We start from the raw sequence: 25,566 nt of genomic DNA, 5'->3' as shown, positions 1-25,566 counted from the left end.
CTTCACTGGATTACTTGTTTTTTTTTTGGGAGTTGAGTTTGATAAGTTCTTAATACATTGTGGATACTAACCCTTTATCCGATATGTCATTTGCAAACATCTTCTTCCATTCCGTCGGTTGCCTTTTTGTTTTGCTGATTGTTTCCTTCGCTGTGCAGAAGCCTTTTATTTTGATGAGGTCCCAGTAGTTCATTTTTGCTTCGGTTTCCCTTACCTCCGGAGACGTGTCTAGTAAGAAGTTGCTGCGGCCAAGGTCAAAAAGGTTGGTGCCTGTTTTCTCCTCTAGGATTTTGATGGCTTCACGTCTTACGTTTAGGTCTTTTATCTAATTTGAGTTTATTTTTGTGTAAGATGTAAGAAACTGGTTCAGGTTCGTTCTTCTGCATGTCGCTGTCCAGTTTTCCCAACACCATTTGCTGAAGAGACTATCTTTTCTCCATTGGATATTCTTTCCTGCCTTGTCAAAGATTAGTTGGCCATACATCTGTGGGTCTGTTTCTGGGTTTTCTATTGTGCTCCATTGATCTGAGTGTTTGTTTTTGTGCCAGTACCATACTGTGTTGGTGATTACAGCTTTGTAATATAGCTTGAAGTCTGGGATTGTGATGCCTCCTGCTTTGGTTTTCTTTTTCAGCCCTCTAAGAGCCCCTAAAATGTTATTATATTGGCATCATTTGCCCTTGGCTCTAGACCCCACCTCCAACAACACAGAGAAGCATGACCTTATGATTCTTTGTCTGAAGAGACTGAATTCTAGGACGTCAAATGTCAGAGGGGCGTAAGATACAAGAATTCAGTTTACGTTAGCCAACTTAACAATAAAATATTAAAAAAATAAATCAATCTCTGTAATTTTGCAAAAATTTGTATTCACTTAGAGAAAATTTTAATATTAAAAAAATAAAACAATATACTCTGCAGTTAAAGACAGATGTTCATATCTGGTATAAAAGTGATTTTCTTTCTCCTGTTAAATTATATCATACTTAAAGGTGATATTTGAGATTTGGGGGGAAAACCCTAAAACACACAGTATGGCATGAGTCGTGACTGATCGGAAGACATACCTGGTCAGTCAGTCTGGATGCTGATGGTTATGTCACATGATCGGATTTCAGTGTAAGACAGAAAAAGGAAGGCTCAGGAGGCATGCCACTTGTCCCCCTGTATTTTCCAGGTCCCTTGCAGTTAGACAGAGCCACACGACACTCATAGCTCCCAAAATGGGAGGGAAGTGTTGTCTTACTTCTTGGGTTGGGGCAATAAAGCTTTCATGCACAATTACGGCCTTTCTCATCCGCTGCCCTGGTGACTGAGGAGGCCGCCACGTTCCAGATGGGACCGCCATGAGATGGGAGAGCCTGTTAGCCTGGTTACCCCAGTCACCGTGCGGAGAAGAGCTTTCTACCGACCCACGCAGGACAGGAAGCAAGAGTAATGAATATAATTCCTCGTCTTCAGGAAACAAAGACTTTTGGGGCCACTGGCTACCAGATAACACCTAATCTATCCTAACTAACACACGACACTTCCCAACTCCAGTTTCCAAAAATAAGAATATTCATGAACACTCTGAACTCTGCCCCAAGCCAAAACAGATTGCTCAGGTATGAAAAGCTAACCTTGCCTCCACATGCTGGGCGGCTGGCCCTCTGTCTCCTGATTTCTGTTGTCGTGAGCTCGGACAGACCCAGCCCAACTCAGTGCAGAGACCAGACCCCTCTGCAGCTGTGTTCTTCCTCAGTGTGATTTCTTAACTGTGGTTATTTTCCTCAGTCTTTTTCGACGCATTTCCCCACAAAGATCAATAACCCAATGAACAGAAGAACGACTCATCACCCTGTCCTTGTTTTTTGATGGTTTGGTCAAGCTCTGTTATTCCAGCCCCCGCGACCTATGCCCCCATAAATAACATACACTTACTAGACGATGGGCTGCAGTCTGCCATTCATGCCACAGGAAACAAAAGAGCTAGTACGTGACCATCGAAATACTACATTTCACTAGCAATAATGCTGCATCATAAGTAACTTGCATGCTTCTTTTAATTTATATTTTTTATTTTTAAATATAATTTATTGCCAAATTGGGTTCCATACAACACCCAGTGCTCATCCCAACAAGTGCCCTCCTCCCATGCCTTTTTAAAAAAAATACAGAATGCCTGGGGCACCTGGGTGGCTCAGTCGGTTGAGCGTCCAACTTTGCCTCAGGTCACGATCTCGCGGTCCGTGAGTTCGAGCCCCGCGTCGGGCTCTGTGTTAATGGCTCAGAGCCCGGAGCCTGTTTCAGATTCTGTGTCTCCCTCTTTCTCTCTGCGCCCCCCCCCCCCACTCACGCTCTGTCTCTCTCTGTCTCTCAAAACTGAATAAATGTTAAAAAATTTTTGAAAAATAAAATACGGAATGCTTCAGAAATTTGTGCGTCATCCTTGCAAAGGGCCATGCTGATTTTCTCTGTGTCGCTCCAAGTTTAGCAGACCTGTTGCCAAAGGGGGCGCCTGTGTGCTTCTTTTAACAAGTGGGGCGCATCCGTCAATTTGGCCTCCGCTGCAAACACATTTATGAACCCCTCTGTTTTTAAAAGGACATCAGCGCCTCAGTTTAATGGTTGTGGCACAGTATGGAGAATTACCACATTCTAGCAGCCGTAGCAGGTAAAATACGATTATCGTCCCACCCGTGGGGAAGCGGCCAAGATGCCACACAGCAGAGCCCACACGGGGCTGATGGCAGTGCGCGCCTCTCGCCAGCCGGGCCGTCTTCCGGAAGCCGCTGAAGCAAGTCAGGTGCATGGTGCTTCTTCTCTATGTGAATGAGAACATACCACCTCATGGTTGAAATGCTCCACTTGTGGAAGGGTTTACCATAAAATGCCACCAAAGGCCATCCTTATCTCCATTCCTTACCACTATTTTGTTCCCCTCCAGCAACCACTTTGGACTCCTAACTGTTACCGAGGCGTTTTCATCTGTCTAAACAACACGCTACGTTACACTTTCTTGGTACAGCGGGCTCAGCCATCATCTGCCAATTTTCTCGCATGACAGGTGAAACCTCGTCTCTCTGTTTTCTCAACCACCACAAGTAGATTCCTGATTTGGTTCCTCCATTGGCTTTATTTCTAACTTTAAGCAAACACACCTCTAATCAAGACATAACGTGTTGTAGGCGCCTGGTGGCTCAGTCGGTTAAGCATCCGACTTCGGCTCAGGTTATGATCTCGCAGTTCGTGGGTTTGAGCCCCGCGTCGGGCTCTGTGCTGACAGCTTAGAGCCTGAACCTTTTGGATTCTGTGTCTCCTTCTCTCTCTGCCCCTCCCCTACTCACGCTCTGTCTCAAAAATGAATCAACGTTAAACAAAAAAAATTAAAGAGATGCTGTGTCGATTCCTGAGGGGTTGTGTCTGCAGAGGCGGTGACACTCCTCCTGGGTCGTGGCGGACACAGGGTGCCCTGGCCTTCAGTACGGGCTGGCCTCTGTGACTCACACGTGTGGTCGACATGCCGTGCAGGTAAGGTTGTGTTACTTGTGAGGCTTGGCCACGGAGCCACTGTGTTTTCTCCGATGATGCTCGCTCGTGGAACTCGGCCGCCAAGGTGTGTGGAGGCCCAGGCGCACAGAAGGGGCCAGCGGAGGTGGTCTGGTCCACGGCCATGGCTGTGACCCATTGCCCACCCTACAGACATGTCCACGAGGAAGCCTTCCAGAGGACTCCCTGCCCCAGCGGAAGCCGCCTCACCGAGTCCCATCAACTCCTAGAACCCTAACGAGAGCGTAAGTGGCCACTGCTGCATGGCCACCGGCGTCCCCTCACGCAGCCACGGACGCCTGAGACCCCCACGCACCGTAGGAAACGACAGTATGAGCCTGGGTCCAACTCCCGCCCACTCTTCCTCCCACCGCGGCCTCCCAACTTCCTCTCGTTTCCAGCTGACACTTCTTCTTTCCAGGGCTGACAACACCCCCACCAGGCCCCCAACTACCACACAGCCTTCCATGCTTTATACGAAGGTTGAGTCCAGAAGCTGGAATCTGGAAACGGGCCTCTGATGCTCACACGCCGTGGGGCCGTTTTCCAGCCTCCAGGCTACTGCTGTTCTGGGCCAGATAATTCCTTGTTTTCAGGCTATCGTGTGCACTTTGTATGTTTAGCAGCATCCCTGCACTCAACCCCCTGGATGCCAGGAACGGCCTCTTCCAGCCGTGGCAACAAGAGACGTCTGCAGGCTTCTCCAAACGTCCCCCGGGAAGCGGTGGGGGGCGGGCGGCCTCGAGAACGTGCTACAGGAGTGAACCGTGCCAGGGACTCTGTCCTGTGTCCTCCTGTTATTTCTGCGTCCACGTGTTCCTGGTCGCCTCTTCTTCCGCCTTGCCTTTGCTTGTTTTGATAAACAGAACGCACCAAAGGATGGGGGAGGTTTTCAAAGCACAGAAGCAGGAGGGAAATCCTCAATTTTCTTCCTGTTGGTGGCAGTTACAGGCTTTGCAGCATACAGGGCTTCGTGTGACCAGAGCCGACAGGCTGTATGTGGTCGACGTACTCTTGAAAACCAAATATAAATCAACGTTTAAAATCGTATTTTTTACACCAGAGGAGCTTTCTATTAAAAATGATCCTAAGAGGGGCACCTGGGTGGCTCACTCGGTTAGGCGTCTGACTTCGGCCCAGGTCACGATCTCGCGGTCCGTGGGCTTGAGACCCGCGTCCGGCTCTGTGCTGACAGCTCAGAGCCTGGAGCCTGCTTTGGATTCTGTGTCTCCCTCTCTCTCTGCCCCTCCCCCACTCACACTCTATCAAAAAAGGAATAAACATTAAAAAAATTAAAAAAAAATTTATAATCGAGGGGCACCTGGGTGGTTCAGTCGGTTAAGCGTCCGACTTCGGCTCAGGTCATGATCTCACGGTCCGTGAGTTCGAGCCCCGCATTGGGCTCTGTGCTGACAGCTCGGAGCCTGGAGCCTGCTTTGGATTCTGCGTCTCCCTCTCTCTCTGCCCCTCCCCCGCTCATGCTCTGTCTCTCTCTCTCTCTCTCTCTGTGTCAAAAATAAATAAACTTAAAAAAAAAAAGATCCCAAGATAGTAAGTTCTAGGCCCAACTCAAATGCTACATCTTTCTTAATCCCTCCAGGTGGAAATAATCAGTGTTACTGTCTACAGTTTATTATCGACATTACATAAGAAAAATTAAATATGGAGGCAGTAGAGCCTGGTTCTGGGGCCAGACAGCGTGACTTTGAACCCTACTTTCTACACCTACTAGCTCCAGGACTGTAGGCAACCTAGGTAGGGACTGCACCGTGCCTCCGTTTCCTCATGTGTTCAATGGGGACCGTGAACATTTCCATGTTATTGGCTGGAAGTGAGGACCGAATATGTGAGAGGCACTCAGAACCGTGACTGGCAGGTGGTAAGAAAACCACGTGTTAGCATCGTCATGATGGTCACTCGATGTGGCCTCAGGATTCCTTCCCACCGTGCCTAGCAGCCTGAGAGCAGGAGCCGGGAAGGGGAGCCCAGGCTGAATAGCGTGAGCCCTCCCTTGGCACGGCTGGGCGATCTCGGCCAAGTCACATACCCCCTCGGGCCAACTTTCCCGTCTTTCAAGAAGATCTCAATGGCATCTGGTAAAGCCTGCTCATGTGCGGGTCACGTAAGCACTGTGCACCTCGTTTTTCTCACCTGGAAAGTGGGGTTCTAAGTAGCATCTACCTTGGTGAGTTCTCGTGAGGGACGGGTACGCTAACGCATGCCAAGTGTTCAAACGGTGCTTGGCATCACCAATTTTTCAATAGGTTGGCTATTATTAGTAGTATCATAAGACATGCGGTGACTTATATTAATTCAGGATGTTCTTGGCAGAAGGAAAAAGTGAGAGAGAGACTGAGAGAGGGAGGGAAGCAGGGGTGAGCGAAGGGGAGGGGAGGCGGGGAGACACAACCCAACTGCACGCCCGTGAGCGCTGGCCCTGTCCTGGAGCGAGACTGCGGGGACAGGCAGGGACCCAGCGGCCCACAGCGTGCACCTCTTACAGCACTGACAGGAACTTCAGAATTAAAGGTGTATTTTTCAGCCGCAGGTGCCCCAAGCATGAGCCAGCCGCTCACCTGGAGCCCAAGCAAGGAGCACTCAAGTGTCTGAACACGGAAGGAAAAATGGAGGTTTTGAGGCTTAGAGGCTGTGTTTTGCAAACTCAGGTTTTGCACATTTCCTGATTTTTTTTGAGAGAGGCTGAGAATCGATGTTTCTATGTGAAATCTCCTGAATTTCACATTGGGCTCACGTTTTGTAAAAAACACCAAGAAGCCGGGACAACATACATTTACACGGCGTGTTGACCTCCGTATGGGCTCCAACTGGTGACTTCTCTCCTGGTGGATAATGAATCGCCCCTAACCATGAGATCCCTTGTGGGTTAAAAAGGGTGAGATTTTTAAACTCTTGCTTGCCTGCCCGCACCCACCAGCAGGGCCAGTGTTTTCCCAGGACCCTGGTTCACTTCTCCCGGTCACCCCACGCCCCCTGCTGTCTGGGAACGCGACCCCCTTTTATCCTGTGCCACCTGAAGAAATCTGGTCTCACAAAAGCACTGCTCAGTTTTGCATAACTAATTTCAAATCGTATTTAGCATCAAGTTTCAGAATTAAGGAGCTAAGTGACAGATGTTTAATTAGCTCCTTAAGCTGATTAGACGGCATTACCAAAATCCCCTGAGGAGGAGGACGTCACCGTGGGGAGACCCTCGGGCCAGGTTCCTGCCACCGTTCAAACTCAGTAAGCTGCTAAGCCAATTGGCCAAGCATTCTTGACATCCTCAAGGATGTGGTCAAATAGAGATTTCTATTTATGACATTCACTGCCGCAGGAGACTCTAAGGGCCAAAAATAACGCAAGCCTCTTTCGGGATGCTAGGCAAACAGACTCTGCATTAAAAAAAGAAAAGAAAAAAAAAGAGTCAATTGGGAGTCTCAGAAAGCACTTTAGGACGTGCATAAGCCCCATGTGTTCCGTCCTTGTATTGTATTAAGGAGAGGGGCGCAGATTAACCCTTCGTCCCCACCGAATAGGCTGTCTAGCCTCCTCCTGATCGGTAAGACAAAGGCATATTAACGAATTTAAGACTTTAAGCCAATTTTATCCGTGAGATTAGTGCTTTCAAAGTGGCATTTCCAAGAAAGACGGGGAAACTACAGTATATGCCTGACTTTGTATGTGAGCCGGGAATGGACGGACATCCCTGGCCCTGGAGAAAGTGTACAAAATGATGGGTTTTCGTCTCGATGTTCCTTTTTAATCCTCGGCAACACTGGCAACAGGACGTGTGGACAGAGCGTCCAAGACCTTCTCGGCAGGAAGGGAGGCTAAGTCAAAATGCACACTGCCATCGGCCTAAATTTTCTGGAAACAGGACATAAGTTTAACTTTTGAATTGAGTTTTAGGGGGGATGCTTCCAGTGAGCCAGGGTGGGCGGTGGTGTGAATCCCAGACTTGGTGGGATCGGTTTTGGGTGCTGAAAATTTCAGCTCCCTGCTCGAGGGAGGAAGAGCGGGTTTTGGGAGCCGTTCGTGTCGTTATTTTTCTTGACAGCTTTATTGAGATACAATTCACATCCCACATGAGTCACCCATGAGAGTGTGCAATTCGTTACTTTTCAATATTATTCAGAGATGTGTGCGACCATCACCACAGTCTATTTGAGACCATTTTTATCATCTTGAAAAGAAGCCCGGTGCCCTGTGCCCTGTGGCTATTGTCCCCTCCCGTCCACCAGCCTGGCTCCGGCCGTCAGCCGTGGCCAATCTACTTCGTGTCTCCATGAATTTCCCAGTTGTGGACACTTCACAGGAGGTGATTCATGCGACACATGGTCTCCTGTGACTGGCTGCTTTCAGGAGGCACCACGCCCTCACGCTTCATCCACGCCGCAGCAGTGTGTTCACGCGTCCGTCCTCGTACGGCTGGGTGACGTCCCCCAAGGCATCGACGAACTTTAAGTCTTCCATTTCCCACAACTCAATTCTCCCGATGCCATTCAGATCACAGTCCATAAATTAGGGTTGTGTCAAGCTGAAGCCAGCTCACGGAGGGCTTTGCTTGAACTGCACAGATTCAATCAACTGTTCCCAACATTTACAAATCGCGAGATATGCGAAAATCTGGATTTCTGGTTTGTCTCGAGTAATCAGAACAGACAACTCTGGGGTATCATTCCGTAAGCTCCAAGTAGCGACTCCCCTCCCTTCCACCAAAGTTCCCATCTCCTGTGTGCCACACGGCTGGCCGCAGGAGGCTGAGTCTGGGACGCCTCGTATAGATGATTCTGGACTGCCAACACGTGTGTGATCCAGCAGTCCAGGACGCAAACTTCGCCCGATCCCAACAGCTAAACTGAAAGCAAGCAGGACACATGAAGGACACAGGGGTAAGGATGTGGCTTCGTTTAGAACTTTTATAACTTTTTTGTGAAAGCAGGATACCGTGTGTCGGAAATGACACATCCAGGGGCTCACTGCTCTCCCTGATGAGAAAAGCCTGACCGAATTACAGGATGCCGTTGAGTACCCTCAACATATATCCGTGATTGACGACTGAGACTGTCACTGACGGTTCTTTTGAGAATCTTCGCTTCAGCCTTGGTTCCAAACAGCAATTTTGTGAAGCTCGGCATGAATATTTAATTTATGCCTGTTGATAGAGTTCTCTTGATATCATAAAGTATTCGCTCTTTGAAACTGGGGGAGTTTTTGCCTGTAGCCTTTAACTAAACGAGCTGTCAGCCCCTTTCTCTATCACTACAGAAAAATGCATGTCAAATTGTCAAAGGCAACAGAATTTTCCGTAGGCTGGAAGAAGCCTATTGGTTTTATGGTACGTGAGACTAAGGAATTAATTCAATCGGTACGGAAAGGTCATACAAAATTAACAAACATGAAAGGGCCGCTGCAGACTTCATTTGACTCAGTGGGCACCTGAAAGCTGGTCTGGCTTAGAACCCCAGCCCTCCAGAGGGATGGTAAGTAGTTCTGAGTCCTTTTTTGACCTGTAAGCCATAGGGATTTCGGAGAGACTTATTGGTGGGGCTTGGAGCCACGTCTCGGTTATCTATGCTAATGAACATCCAGTGGCGTGGCTAATCCCAAATCGTGTGAAGTCCAAAAGTCATCTGCAGTCTGGCCCTGGAATACATTATGGGCTTTTTCTTTTTTTCCACCAGACAACTTCTTAATTACGTTTTTCTTAGACTAATGCAAAAAATGAGTTTGCATGTCTTGAGCCCACACTAATTGGGAATTGCGGGGGGATGCAATTAAGATTGTTCTGGGAGGCAAGAAAAGAGGAGTCTGGGTTTTTTCAATGAGCACAGCCATCCCTGCATTGACTTCACCCCCATGATGTACTACTGGCCGTGGAAATGTTTCTTAGATCTCTGCTTCCCTTTCTGGGGGGTGGGGGTGGGAATGCCACCTTTAGGAGGAACAAAATCAGTATTCTTGGCTACTCCCCCAGCCGGAGTCTTTCTAACCCCATCTCTTCTGGGTATCCAGGCCTAGGATTCCAGGATTCACAGCTGTGCGTGGCTGGCTGGGCAGTCCCCCGCGAAACACAGATGGGTGCCGGGCGTGCTTGACGAAAATGAAAATGACTCTACGCCGTCCCGTACAGCGAGGCTCTGTGAACGAGACTGTGGACACCGATCTAACTCTCACCCATTTGAAATGCAGAGAAGTGTGGGCGAAGCAACTCTGTTGTCAGGTGTCGGTGGCCCCATGTGACCGCGGAAGGCCAAACCACTGGAAGTGATCTCATCCGGTCCTGAGATATCTGGGTTCCGCTCATTTGCAGACTGACGTCTCCGGCTCTGACCTCTCCCATGAGCTCCCGACTCAGATGTTCCCCTGCCTGCCCGACCTTTCCAATGGGGTCTGTCCAACTCCCTGGGTCCCCGCCTTGAAGCTCTCCTCTTCCAGAGCTCCAAATAGTACACGGTGCCACCTGGTTGCTCTGGGCAGAGCCTCAGGGATCGTGATTCATCCTTTAATCCACCCCCGTGTCCCATCCAGCAGAGCATCCTGGGAGCACCAGCTCCAATGAGTCCTGCACACCCAGCCACTTCCTTCCACCTCCACCCCTGTCAACTTCACTCAAGCCGCCATGATGGAAGCCAGCGTTAGGGAAAGCCTTTGAAACCACTCATCTTGGTATTCCACAACATTGCCCTGGTCATTCCCAGAAATCATTTTTCTCTACACATCTCTTGCCTGTTTGACCACACCAGAGTATAAAGCTCCAGGAGGGCAGGGCTTTGGGGCCGCTCCACACACAGCCCTGAGTACCTGCGGGAGACACCGTGTGAGCTCTGCCTCTGGGTGTCACGCGTGCCTAGCACGAGGCCCATCAAGGGCCAGTCAACTCCCACTTTCAACAGGTAACTCGCCTCATGGCCGTGTTCCCTTCAGTGTTTGGTGCCACACTGAAAGCGAAAATGCTTCACTGGTGGATCCTTATAGATACCTCTAGCTTTCACATTGCCTGGCTGGACTCAGGAAATCGTGTCACAATCATAAAGCCTGCAGGGGAAACCGAGTCACATGGTTAAAGCAACTCAACTTTGTCGGATGCTGCTGAACGCAGAGCAGGAACATAAGGAAGCGTCGCTGCATTTGCTGGGATCACGGGGAGATCACCACCTTGTGCCGCCATCATGATTTTTTTTCTGCCGACTTCAGCTGGGCTTTGGCAGGCATGTTCCAACCGGTGTGTGGCCAAGAATGCAACTGCTGCCGATCTGCCCAGGTGGTCCGTGCATGGTATTACTGAGTCCGAAGTCAGGGGTCTAATCCCGACCTGGTCACAGGTTTGCTCAAAACCAGCAGGCTGAGGTGGTGACCCTGGCTCTGGCCGACAGCTTAATACTTCCAGGAGAGAATCACTTTCAGTCCAGCCACCACGATGGGCAGCCGGGGGTGTGAAAAGCGTCGGACATATCGGAGCCTTGTCCTCCTAAGGCTCTAGCACACCCGAGGTTGAGTTCAGAACTGTACTCCTCAAGCAAGGCTGCAGGGGAGATCTGACCAATGCCAGGGGACCTGGGGAGGTGAGTCCCAGACATCAGGAGTGTCGTATCTTCACCGGACATTCTAACCCAGTGACTTCCAAACTTAGTGGCTCCTGGCATCACTGGGGCAGATTAAACAGCGCTGATGCTGGATCGTGCACTCAGAGATTCTGATTTAACTGTATGGGTTGCCGTCTGGACCTTTGGAAACTTCACATCTCCCCAGGTGATTCTCACAGACAGCAGAGGTTGAGAACCACCGGGAATTATCTCTGCCCACGACGGATGGCCACTTTCCCTAGTGATTCAGAAGCCTCCCCGCCCCGACTGGATCTCTAAAACACATGCACAGACCAACACGGTCCGAGACAAACGACTCAGCAGACAGGGCAATCGGCAAACCAGCGCGAGGCAAAAGGTTTACGGGTCCACGTTTAAGGGATATTAGAAGAGAGCAATGATGCCATAAAGTAAACACAGCAGCGAGGGAAGGATTCACCGCAGAGAGTGGGATTCAGGAAGAGTAACGTGAACCTTGGCTTGGGTGGCGTGAGGCGATTCCAAGTAAGGCAGGTGCAGGGGGTGAGGCAGGACCTCACAGCCCTGGCCCGTCCGCCACGCCTCATCTGTGGTATCACCACCTCCAAGAATCTTCTCTGACCACCAAGGGGCTTCTGCTAGTCCCGGCCCCCAGTGTACAACCCCCCCCCCCACCATCCATTCACCATTAGAACGCTCCCTCTTCAACTCTGTAGCACGTACAATTAGAGATGACCCTGTTTTTCTTTTTTATTTAAAAAAAATTTTTTTTTTCAACGTTTATTTATTTTTGGGACAGAGGAGACAGAGCATGAACGGGGAGGGGCAGAGAGAGAGGGAGACACAGAATCGGAAACAGGCTCCAGGCTCTGAGCCATCAGCCCAGAGCCTGACGCGGGGATCGAACCCACGGACCGCGAGATCGTGATCTGGCTGAAGTCGGACGCTCAACCGACTGCGCCACCCAGGCGCCCCGAAATGACCGTTTTTCACATTGAAGGTTAATTTGTTAAGTTACACGATTATTAAGATGAGAAAAAATAAAAATTATTAAGTAATTCATTGTTTAGCCTTCTCAGTTGAGAGATTTACACTTTAAAAAAATTTTTAATGTTTATTTATTTTTGAGAGACAGAGAGAAACAGAGCACGACTGGGGTTGGGGCAGAGAGAGAGGGAGACGCAGAATCCGAAGCAGCTCCAGGCTCTGAGCTGTCAGCACAGAGCCCGACGCGGGGCTCGAACCCACGAACCGTGAGATCGTGACCTGAGCCGAAGTCGGACGCTCAACTGACTGAACCACCCAGGTGCCTCGATGGTTTAAGACTTTCCAGCTGTCTCCTGCTCCAGACTAAAAGATGGACAAAAACAAGGACACCACGTGTCTCGCTTCCGGCTGTCTTCAGACCGCGGGGCAGTGGGCACAGCACCTCAGTCCTCCCTGGGTAAGTAACTGGGTGAATGTTACCACAGGTTTGTAGAAGAAAAGGTTCTTTTCTCTCCTGGCTGTTATTCAGTTACTGCTGCGGGTCATTTGCAAATTTAGGGAGCTTTGGAAATGTGAAATCCAAGAAGCTATTATGAAGAGACATAATCGGTCTTGTAAAAAATATTCTTAGAAATGACACACAAGTAAAGGCTTCGGATCCTTTCTCATCGTAGGCATGGCAGGAACCGTTAAATACCTAATCTTTTCAGACCGGTAGCAATAGAATTTATGTTAATGCCCGCTCTGTGTGCTCAAGAAAATAAATCTGGGCTTGACTTTGGCTTTCAAAGCTTGTGCCTTGAAAAATCTACATTTCTCCAAAAACTTGATTTATAGTAACTTGCAGTCTCTTCTCACCTGCCCCAAACACGAGATCGGTATTTCTTTTGTGCTTCTTCTCCAAAATGAAGTACATTTCGTGAAATTTCCAATATTATCTAAATCTCTTTAAAATACCACAGGCGCACAGAGTCACAAATCCATAAAGAATGCCGACAGTAGCGACTCCTTATGTTAATTGGATAGGTTTTAATAACTGATAGAACTCTAAGTACTATTATCGTGGGTGAACATAACGGTTTTCATTCACAAAGGCAATCTATGTGGGTGAAATCCATTATCTTAAAAGTATTTTGATAAGGATAGATCTATGTAGAAATGGCTATGCTTCTCCCCTGCAATTGTGAAACCCCATTAAACATGCCTAATAATTAGCTGGCCGAAGAGTGTCATTAGATGTACATTAAATGTGTATTTAAGGCATATTTGAGACACTTCATTAAAGGTGACACAGTGAGCCTTACTGAATAACTTTAATAAAAATTGTAGTCAAATTAAAACTTGAATTTATGGTCACTCCTTTCTGTGAGGACAGAGTGCTGCACTGAATTCTTGTTTTTTGTTTTGTTTTGTTTTTCGTCCTCGAGAGATCAGTCCTGGTCATACTATGTATTTTCTAACTACTTTATTTAGCTAAAAGTTATATAAAGTGAATGCAACCATTTTAAGTGTATAACTTGATGACTTTAAGTAAATTAAAAATTTTGTATTATTTATTTTTGAGAGAGAGAGAGACGGGGAGGGGCAGAGAGAGAGAGAGAGAGAGAGAGAGAGAGAGAGAGATGGAGACACAGAATCCGAAGCAGGCTCCAGGCTCTGAGTTGTCAGCACAGAGCCCAAGGCGGGAATCGAACCCATGAACCGCTAGATCACGACCTGAGCCAAAGTCGGAGGCTTAACCAACTGAGCCACCCAGGCACTCCAAGTTTTAGTAAATTTATATCATTGTGCAACTATTACCACAACCCAATTTTAGAGCATCCCGTTGTCTCTGAAATGTTCTTCTGTACCCTGGTATGGTCAGCCTCCCTCCCAATCCATGACTTCGAGTTTTTCACCACCCTTGAGTATTCTCTAGCTATTTCATGCATGCATCATCAGGCAATACATCCTCTCTTTAGCATGACGTTTTTGAGACTGATCTACGTTGCTGTGTGTTCATTCATTGGTTCCGCCTTTTTACTGCGAAGTAATATTCCACTCTGTGGATATATCACACTTTGTGGATACATTTGCCAGTGGGTAAACACCTGGGCTTTCTCACTCTGGCTACGATGAATGCAGCTGATGTGACCATTCAGAGAGAAGTCTTCGTGGGACATACGTTTTCATTTCCTCTGGAGAATGGAAATACCAGGTCCCAGAGAAGTTCACGTAACTTTTTAAATCTGCGCACCGCTTTTCAACATGGCTGCAACGTTCCCATTCCCGCCAGCAATGTCTGAGGGTTCCGGCTTCTGCACATCCTCTCGAGACCTTATATTGTCAACCTTTCAGATTTTTGCCGTTTTAAGGGAGCGTGTGGACGTATCTCTTTGAGACGTTAATGTGCACTTACCTAATAACTAATGTTGTTGGACATATTTTCAGGCGCTTTGTTTGACATTTGTAGGTCTACTTTTATGAAGTATTTATTCTAACAATTTAGTTATTTTTATAGTATAGTGTGTCCTACATCCTAATTCAGAGAGGAGATTTGCTAAGATTTTGTAAAGCATTTTTCCATCTGTGCTGGGAGATACTGGTCTACAGTTTTCCTTCTTTTGATGTCTTTGTGTGGTTATATGATTGGAGTAATCCTAGCGTCATTAAATAAATTGTGAAAATGTCTGTAATTTTTGAAAGAGATTGTGCAGGATCTACTTCATTTTTTGAAATTAAATACCTTATTTAGTTTGTTAAGATGTAATACACCTTTATTGAGGTGTACTTGTCACGCAATCAAACACACTTATTTAAAATCCATGATGGGGGTGCCCAGGTGGCTCAGTCGGTTAAGCATCCGACTTCGGCTCAGGTCATGATCTCGCAGTCCATGGGTTCGAGCCCTGCGTCAGGCTGTGTGTCGACAGCTCAGAGCCTGGAGCCTACTTCAGATTCTGTGTCTCCCTCTCTCTCTGCCACTCTCCTACTTGTGCTCTCTCTCTCTCACTGTCTCTCAAAAATAAATAAATGTTAAAATCACTATTTGCAATCTAAGGCACATATCACCAGCGTCAAAATTTCCTTGTGGTCCTTGACCATCCTGATTTCCCATACTTCCCTGTCACCAGCTCCCTTCCCACCCCATCTCTAGGCAAGCAATCATCTGCTTTCTGTCACCATACATATATAAATATATATATATATATATATATATATATATATATATACATACATATATACATAATGGATATATATAAATGGAATCATTTAGTATGTGTTCTTATACAGCTAAGTTGGAGGATACATGTATTGACGGTTGAACTATGTCCCTCTTTCCCCCCCCCCCCCCACCTGCCCCACCAAAAATGATACATGCAAATCCTAACTCCAGTAATCTGTGAATGTGACCTCTGAAAATGGGGTCTTTGTATCAGTGATCAGGTTAAGATGAGGTCCCACTGACTTACAGTTGCCTTAATCCAGTGACTGGTATCCTTACATGAAAAAGGAAATTTGGATGCAGACACGGAAACAGGGAGAATGCCCAGCAACCACAGAGGCAGAGATCCATATGCTAAGGAACGTCAAAGATTGCAACCACTAGAAGCTGCAGGATGGACCCTCCCTGAAAGCCTTTGCAAGACAGCACGGCCGTACCCACACCTTGACTTCCGGCTTCTACCTCTAGGGCTGTAAGAGAACACATTTCTGTTGCTTCAAAGCCATCCAAGTTTGTGGTAATCTATTACGGCAGCCCTAGGTCACGACTACACTTTGTTTGGAACAGTTGTGATTATAGTCCCCTGGGTCTGGAGCCAGATTTCCGGAACATATTTCCCTCTCGATACCTTAACAAAACTGGCCTTCTCTTCGCAAGGAAAGGGCAGGAATGGCTCTTAGGTTGCCTTCCAGTCCAACTAGATGGATGGCCATTCTGTCCCTTAGAGATAAAGCTTGCATCAGCTTCATTGTAGAACGTTTGGAAAATACATGGGAACCATAAAGAAGAAAATAGAGGTGAGCAATAATCTTGCTACCCAGACACAACCACCGTTACGATTTTGATGTCTATCCTTTAAGACTTTTCCCAGTATCTAGGACTATTTGTTTGTTTTATGTATAAAATGAGTCCCTGGCTTCCTTTTATGGCACTGTGGATGGGTCTCATTTCCTATTCTATAGCTAATGTAACTTTGTTCACTTTTAGTTCAGTTTCAGTAAATTGGTTTGCATTTTCCCGAGGGGGGCAGTAATTACGCCGGCCAAGCAGACGTTACGCTACAGAGCAGCTGGGGCAGCTGGGTGTCATAAATTCTCCGAATCTTTTTGTTGAATGAATACAAACTTCAGAACTGTCCCGAATGAGAACGTATCAACCTAGACAGTATATTGTTTCCAAACCGTAACATCAGAGAGCAGGAGAATGAGGGAAGGCTTCAGACGCAGACCAATTTCTTGATTTGTGATTTTAAAAAAGTAATAAAACCTTTGCGATTCTGAGTGTTGAATTCACCTGGGTCCTCATTACCATTTTTAGAGCTATTTCCTCCCCCAGGCTGACCTCTCCGAAGTCCAGGCACAGGACCTTGTGTATAGGTGCACTAATGCTCAATTTCTAAGGTCAAGCTCAACATATTCGTACCCAAGCTAATGATCTTCCCCTACTTGAGTCTCCCCATCCCAGACAACGACACTGCCTTCCACCCAGGTGTTCAGGTAAGGGAATCTGGGGAGCCCCCAGACATTCTTCACCCATCGATCCAACCATCCAACCATCCAACCATCCATCCATCCATCCATCCATCCATCCATCCATCCATTTATCCATCCATCCATCCATCCATCCATTTATCCAACCATCCATCCAACCATCCATCCATCCATCCATCCATCCATCCATCCATCCATTTATCCAACCATCCATCCATCCATCCATCCATCCATCCATCCATTTATCCAACCATCCATCCATCCATCCATCCATCCATCCATCCATCCATCCATTTATCCATCCATCCATCCATCCATCCATCCATCCATCCATCCATCCCTGTGTCTTCTCCATTCAACCTTCTGGACCTCCTTCAAGCCTGTCTGCTTCTCTCCATACCCATCATACCCACCCCAGTCCACAGACACCCTTATCTGAAGTGCCATTTTCTCTTGCCAGAGCTGTGCCACTAAACAGAACCCCCCATTTGGCCCACTCACTCCTGAGCCCCATTTAATAATCCGTTCACTATACCCCAGTCAAAAGGGCCTTTCCCACCTCCTGACACCCCATTCCCCTGCCTTACCCATCCCTGGCCAAAACCCGACCTCAGTATTTTCCACTGCTCTTGGAACAGCCAACATCCCCCTTGCTGTGACCCACGAGGCCCTTGGTGACGTGGCCACTTGCCACCTGCCCATGCACACCTTCGAGACACTCTTCCTGCCCCCTGTGCTCTGGTTCCTGCATCCCTGCATGATGCCCCCTTCTCACCCTGCAGCCCCGCCCACCACCCCCCCCCCCCCCCCCGTGCCAGGTTTCCTCGTACTCATGGAACTTTGGGTCTCTGACCAAGCAACACTACCTTGCAGAAGCATGCTCCACTTGTCTTAAGAAGCTAACCTCTACACCACAGCCCTTCTGGCATGATCTCTCTCCTTCCCAGCACTCGCCAGAGGTAAACCTTCACATGCGTTTGTGTTCATTATTTGATTCGGATCTTTCTGACTCATACTGGAGTGCTTGGAGAACAGCAGATGACCCCAAATATTTACTAAATGGATGATGCAGAGGAGGCCCTCCTAATTATAAAGGTGAATGCATGAAAGGGAGACCAAACTCATTTAAGAACCAGAAAAAAAAAATCATTATCTCCTATACTCTCACTAATCTGAGGGAGACAGAGACAAAGAGAGAGACTCCGAAGACTGATCCATTGACCCGGGGCACTTGGGTCAAGGGGCACTTAGTAACATCCGTCTCTGGTGTTCAAAGGTCTCAGTTAGGACCGTCGAGTCCCTCAGTCAAAATGCCATTCCGAAAATGGCTGTGGCCCTATGCTTTCAGATCTGTGGAGACCGGCTTCCACACCTTCTCCCATTGACCCGTTCTAGAGTTCAGTCCTCCATTCAAGACATGTTTCCTTATGTCTGATAAAGTTGTTCTTTTCCTCCTAAGAGGGGAATGAAGTTTCAGAAGCCTACTATTTTTGGTGAGATATTTATGCACGCACCAAGTGCACAGAATATGTGTATAAGGACAGAGGCCATTTTCACGTCTCCTTATACCCTTTGCTTTAAAGTCTATGTCACTTGATAGTTATACGGCCACACTAACTTCCTTTTGGGTAAGAATGGCTTTGTATGGTTTTCCAACCTTCTTTCAGTCCTGCCACGTTCTTAATTTTTAGGAGTGCATTTGTGTGTGTGTGTGTGTGTGTGTTGTGTGTGTGTGTACGTGTCTAATAGTGTTTATTTTTGAGAGAGAGAGAGAGAGAGAGAGAGAGAGAGAGAGAGAGACAGAACATGAGCAGAGGAGAGGCAGAGGGAGAGGGAGACATAGAATCTGAAGCAGGCTCCAGGCTCCGAGCTCTCAGCACAGAGCTTGACGCAGGGCTCGAACTCACAAACTGCGAGATCGTGACCTAAGCCTAAGTCGGACACTCAACCAACTGAGCCACCCAGGCGCCCCCTACACATTTTTCAAGTTTTCTCTGATGGTCTTGGTTTTTCAATTGCAAAGTTTAATTCCTTTTCATTGGAAATCATTACCTATGTATTTGAATTAATTTATTTTGTGCTTTATATGTTTTGTGTTTTCTATTTGCCCTGGTTTTCAAACTTGCTTGGTTTCTTCTTTCTTCTCTTATTACTTTTGTTTTGTTTGGTGTTTTGGGCTGTTTTTCCTCCCTTCCTCTGATCTTTCTTCTTTTTCTATTTTCAGAAGTTAAACACTCATGTTGCTCCTATTTCCAGCAATTATCCCAGAGATTTGATTTTTAATGATGCCCATCGATTTGTTCTTTAATGATTTAATTATTATTCAGCGGCTACAAAATGCCGGACACCGGGACTATGAAGGCGAGTAAAACACTCTTGAGGACGCTCCTGTGTAGGGTGAGGGGCGGTATTTTTAAAGTAGGGTAGGGTCGGTAAGTCCAGCCCCTTTCGTGTCTTGTCTACGCAAGACCTTGTTAATGAATCCCACGCCGGGTGCAACGCCAGCCTTAGCTTCAGAAGTCCACTCAAAACCAACAGCTGGACTTAGCCCTCAACCACAGCACAGTGAAGAAAGCCCACGCGTGTGCGCGCACACACACACACACACACACACACACGCTTTTGCTACCTCCGATCACAATAGATAAACTATAATACAAATCACTCGATGCTCTTTCAGAGGTGATGTAAGCAGATGTAGGGAGCCCTGTATTCATTGCAGTAAAAACTATTATTTTTTGCAGCTATTTCTTGTTGCAGGCCCTTCTGATTTGCTTTTCCAGACGAGGACTTCGAGTGTAGAAGTTAGGAGCGTTGAACCTAAGATTTATGAACCAGCCGGTACCTTTTCTACTACAAGGCAAGGCTAAGTGGATTTGCCTACATTGTATCCATGGCCTTATCTCCCTTGCCGCTGGTCCTTTGCAAAAGTCCATGTGGGTTAGTTAGAAGCTGGGGGGAGGGGCTGCAAATGCCAGTTTAACCTAGTCCCACTCTGGGTCCACACCTGCAGCTGCTGCGCCAACCTACTTCTGCAAACCAGATTAGAACAGCTGGAAAGAGTTTGGCCTCTGGCTTGTTTCCTTGCTAACAGAGGGCTTCATCTCCAGTAACTTTGAATCTCATTATCATCATCTGGCGAGACTTGATTTCAATTCTTGTAAAGGTGAGTTTAATGCAAAGTAAATTAGATTCTTTAATGGGATTTTCTTTAGCATGAATGAGAAATATAAAATGTCAATATCAAATAGCAAATTATTCTTGATTAATTTTTTTATGGGTTTAGCTAACAACCGATTGACTACGTTGTAGATAATTACTTCTATTACTATCCCATCTTGGAATTTTAATTAACCATTGAAATGTCCTCATTTTGATTGATTTGGTTTTCTTGAGTGAACGGAGCAGGTGCCTGGCTTAGGTCTGCCTCTGGAATCCTAATGCTCCCTGGGGAGGAAGTGCTGGGGGCTCCTATGTTAACAGTCACTTTTCCCACAGGGACAGAAACACCGGTGAACAGCGAGGGGTCCGAGGAAACGGATTTGCTGCTGACTACAAAATAAAGGGTAAACATTTCCCACGGCTTCATGCATCTTGGCTCTGATATGGAGAAAACAGAAAGGAACCACAAATGATTTGGAAGCTAGGGAAAACAAAGAGGGCAGACTTAGGATTGGTCTACTCCCCCAAATCAGGGTCTAAGGAGCAACTCCGTAGCTCTGTCTTCAGGGCTGAGCCACATCCCACCGTCTGGATGGATGGGGCTTTGTGCCTCCTGAAGGACGTCTCGGTTGCTTCCAATTTGGGGCAATTATGAATAAAACTACTATAAACATTTGTGTACAGCTGATTTGTTTTTTCATCATTAGAACATTTTTTTTTTCTGAATAAAGACAGCTCTTGCACTTACTAGATTTCTCATGTCGGCTGATGGATAATAACTTCTATTCCCCCTCTTTTTAGGGGGTAGTGGTGCATTTGTAAAAGCACCACTTTTGTGATAGTGGGCTATAGCGGACGACCCACTACCGCTTTGGGCTAAAGAGCAAGCAGGAGGAAAGTGGCAGAAGCAGAAGAAAATCGACACGCCAGCAGACAGAACGTGAGAAACAGCATCCCAGCAGCCAGACCTGGCCTGCAGATGCGTTCTGTTTAGCCTGTCTGGTATTTAAAAAAAAAAAAAAAAGGAATTACTTGCCAGACTTTAAAACCCAGGAAGTTTGGCATAAAAACACTGCATTATAGCTTTTATGGAAAAACCGGAAAACCTGCGAACGTGGGGTGCAATCGGGGCATGATGGCATCTGGCTGAGTGGGGGGGGGGGGGGGCGGCGGCCACGGCAGCCGGACCGTGTATCGTCTGGCTTGTCGTCCATCCTGCCTGACTCACTTCATCTCATCCAAGCTCCCAGAGACTCTAGGGTTTTCATCTCACAAAGCAGGTTAGCATACGCATGGAGAAGGGAAGGCATTCTAATGCAAAGGCGATAGAGGAGTTACGAGTTTGAGAGGTGTGGGCGTGAGACCAGAAAGGCAGGGTGGTCATCAGGGCATACGAGCCAAGGAGAAGCGGTGGCTGCTTCTCCTTCCGGGTGCAGGCGGAGAAGGAGACTGAAACCAAGCTCAAGAGATGGGCCAAGAGCTCAACAAGGGCACAGGTGAAACTACACAACGGACCAAGACGTTATCTTCTGTGGCGAGAGGACGCAGTGACGTGACAAGTGCATTACTGTTTAGCGACAGGCCAGCTCTGTTCGCTTACTGGAATGGGGAAGGTGCTTTTATGGCCCAGAATAAGTTATATCCCCGTCCAACCAATTCTCCCTGCTCATTAAGCTGGTATCCAAGGTATAAAAACTGTACAAGCTATAATATGGATTTTCTTGTTAACGTCTCTGCCTCCCTAATAGAAAAGGTGTTTCAAAAGCCTTCTAAGTAGCTCATTTTAGTTTCCCTAAAAATGTGTATCGGCAAATTGCTAAAGCTAAAATCTGGAAGTCAATGTACAGAGTTTCTTTAGGAAATGTACAAATTAATGTCAGTTTTTAACTTTGCTAACTCTTCAGATTTGGGGTTGGCTGTGGAGGTTTTTCTGCATTTGGTGTACTGGAATGTGAATGGATGGACCCCACTTTGCAGCTGGCAAGTATCGGGATCGATATTTAAAAAGGTGACATTTATAACAGATGTCTAGACCAAATGGGCGGCCCCTCCCTTTCTGGCTTCCAGAATTCTCAACACACATTATGCTGTCAGCCTTCTAAAATATTACTGAAACAGGTCATGCTCTGGACTTGGCCAACTAAATGTCATTTCTTCCAGTATTTTGATGACTAGAAAAAAACACATCCTCAACTACTTTCTCCCCTAATATTATTCTGCACTTTCCCATTCTTCTTCATCAAAACATGAAACGAAATCTTAATATACATTATCCCAATAAGATTCACATAGATGTGGAACAAAGGATAGACACAACACTATCTAGAACAACTGGACAGAATGCTATCTACAATAACTAGACAGAACACCATCTAGAACAACCAGACAGAATGCTATCTAGAATAACTAGACAGAACACTATCTAGAACAGCTAGACACAACACTGTTCAGAACTAGACTCGACACTATCTAGAACAACTAGATAGAACGCTACCTAGAATAACTAGATAGAACAGTATCTAGAATAGCTGGATAGAACGATATCTAGAATAACGAGACACAGCACCATTTAGAACAACTAGATATGACACTATCTAGAACAACTAGACAGAATGCTATCTACAATAACTAGACAGAACACCATCTAGAACAACCAGACAGAATGCTATCTAGAATAACTAGACAGAACACTATCTAGAACAGCTAGACACAACACTGTTCAGAACTAGACTCGACACTATCTAGAACAACTAGATAGAACGCTACCTAGAATAACTAGATAGAACAGTATCTAGAATAGCTGGATAGAACGATATCTAGAATAACGAGACACAGCACCATTTAGAACAACTAGATATGACACTATCTAGAACAACTAGACAGAATGCTATCTACAATAACTAGACAGAACACCATCTAGAACAACCAGACAGAATGCTATCTAGAATAACTAGACAGAACACTATCTAGAACAGCTAGACACAACACTGTTCAGAACTAGACTCGACACTATCTAGAACTAGATAGAACGCTATCTAGAATAACTAGATAGAACAATATCTAGAATAGCTAGATAGAACGATATCTAGAACTAGACAGAATGCTATCTAGAACTAGACAGAATGCTTTCTAGAGTAACTAGACAGAACACTAGCTAGACCAGCTAGACACAGCACTGTTTAGAACTATACTCAACACTATCTAGAACTAGACAGAATGCTATCTAGAATAATTAGACACAGCACCATCTAGAACAACTAGACAGAATGCTATCTAGAATACCTAGACACAGCGCTATCTAGAACAGCTACACAAGACGCTATCTAGAACTAGACATGAAACTATCTAGAACAACTAGACAGAACATTATCTAGAACAACCACACACAACACTATCCGGAATAACTACACACAACACTGTCTAGAATCACTAAAATAGTCCCTAGTTCTCAGGAAATCTCCCTCAACACGGGCAGGTGTCTCTCCTCACCATCTGAAGTCAAGGTGACAAGTTGGCTAGTGTGGAAACAGAAGATGATTCCACCTGACTAAAAAAGTGTGTCATTGAAAGTGGAGGCTGCCTGTCTTCAAGAGCAGATTTTCGTGATAAAACTTGAAAGAACAGGACACTTTGAGGCAACAAAGCTCCCAGCTGGCAATTAGATTTTAATAGATAAACAAGGTTGTATTGATAGAATATTCATATACCTGTAACATAAAATTTAAGTCAAATCTATAATTATTCTATCTCGATATCCTGGAGTTAAACTTCTACAAGTCTGTTTGCAAAGAAAGGCAAAATGTGTTCACACAAAATTGAAGCATCTAATAATTCTCAGCCCTTTTGACTTGCCATTTTGAGACCAAGAGAGATTACTGAGGGCTCTACGCTTTTTGAAATGTTTGCTGAAGGAAATAGCGTCCGCTCACTCGGTGTGGAAACTGTGTCATATAGTTGATTTCCCCATCAACTTTGTGATAATGAGCTCAATCCGACCCTCTGATCTCACACTAATTAACTCGACTATCACGAAAGAACGCCGTAGATGCTCGTGGTAGTACAAAATAGCAAAGGCAATCCTCCTTGAAAAACCTGTTCTACAAGTCAAATGAAGACAACTCTGATGGATTAACTTGAAAATGCAAACTCTCATTGTGCCAAAGCAGAGACATCATTGAAGATGCAGGATGAGAACCAAGTAAATTGCTATTTACGGCCACACAAAGGACTTAGGAGCTGGTGGAAACAGAGGTTGACCCTTTATTAAAATGCCCATTTAAAAATTTCGCTCCAGACAAGATCAGGGATTACAGACCCCCCCCCCCCACTGTGTAAGACCCCTTGTGGCCATGACACTCCTCGCTAAGCAGTTATGAAATCACCCTGGCACCTGCCTGCTGCCTGTCCCCATCATCAGGTGCTTTGTCCTGAGAATATTGAGTGGGTGCTGAATCGCAAATGGCAAAGTCAGATTTATAATTAGTGCTTGGGGATGCCCAAACATGCTTCCCAAGTCTTCCTTGACTGGTTAATCTAGGTACTCCCTCACGTCCAGGCACCCTGAAATTCCCTGAAGGATGTTTTTCTTCTCTGCCACTGTCACGCCTGCTCATAAGTTTACTGACTGTCTTGTCCCCCTTGGGGGGGGGGTGGCAGCACAAACAAAGAGGGAGCAGAGGATACATTTGGTGGTGCAGGGAGTGAAGGTGGCCGGCTGGCTGTGTGTCCTCACGGGGCTGCTGTGCAACATGACTGTGGCCGTCACCCTGGATGCCCGGTCTCCCTGTGCTCTCTCTGCTGGCCTTCTTCCATGGGCCCCTTCCACATGCAACCCCTCTCTCTTCGCCCCTGCTGCTTGGTCTGGGTGGGGACTGGTATAAACCACAGTCAGAAACCCTTTTGCCCAACTGGCTTCTATTTGGACTCGGGCGACGGGAGGTGCCAGCCAGGGTCTGACGGGTGGAGCAGAGGATCCCTGGGTGTTCGCGCCTGGTCCACCTCCCTGCAGGGCTTCCCCTGGTGGCTCCATTCCTTCTACTGAGGGTCTCAGCAGGTGCAAGTCAGGCTAGTCGCACAGCCCTCTGTCCCCTGATCCCGGTCGTTACTCTCTCCTGACCCGGTCAGGTCTCGGGGGCTGTCCCCATCCTACCGCACTTCGCCAACGTCTTCGCCAGACCCTGTCAAACTCTCTTCGAAACATCCTAGTGTGAGCGTGCTGTTTCCTGCAGGGATCCTGATGCTCTACTGTCCATTTTCCAAACGTGGTTCTAGAATTTTCCCCATGATTCTGTGAGCCACAGGGGGGGTCTTTACACCCGAATTCCCTTTCTGTCTCTATCAGCCAAGGCAGGTATCTATTACTGGAACTGGGAGCCGCGGTGCACACAGCGATTGGCCACTCCGCACGGCAGGATCCCGGCCCCGTTCGCCTGCACCTGTTATGGGGGCCCACACACAGTGGACACTCCGGGAATGTTTGCTGAAGGACGGCAGGCGTGTGGCTGAAGAGACAAGACTGACACGTGTGCCACAATCCCAGACAGACGCATTCTGGGCCGTTCTCAGCTGTGCCCCCCGCAAAGCCCTCTACCTCACTGCTCAGAGTACTCTTGGAAAGTCTTCTTTG

The 25,566-nt window shown here is 46.9% G+C and overlaps 1 protein-coding gene and 1 pseudogene across 4 annotated transcripts in view; both read right to left on the bottom strand.

The window, feature by feature from the left end:
- The window catches only part of TMEM132D (transmembrane protein 132D), a 566,823-nt gene that overhangs the window by 92,726 nt on the left and 448,531 nt on the right, over window positions 1-25,566 (bottom strand). The window lies entirely within an intron of this gene.
- Window positions 2,395-2,493, bottom strand: LOC111557448 (annotated as a pseudogene).

This window comes from Felis catus, chromosome D3 (assembly GCF_018350175.1).
Source record: "Felis catus isolate Fca126 chromosome D3, F.catus_Fca126_mat1.0, whole genome shotgun sequence".
In the NCBI taxonomy this organism is placed as follows: domain Eukaryota; kingdom Metazoa; phylum Chordata; class Mammalia; order Carnivora; family Felidae; genus Felis; species Felis catus.
The sequence above is the reverse complement of the archived record's forward strand: the minus strand, read 5'-3'. Positions and strand labels throughout refer to the sequence as shown.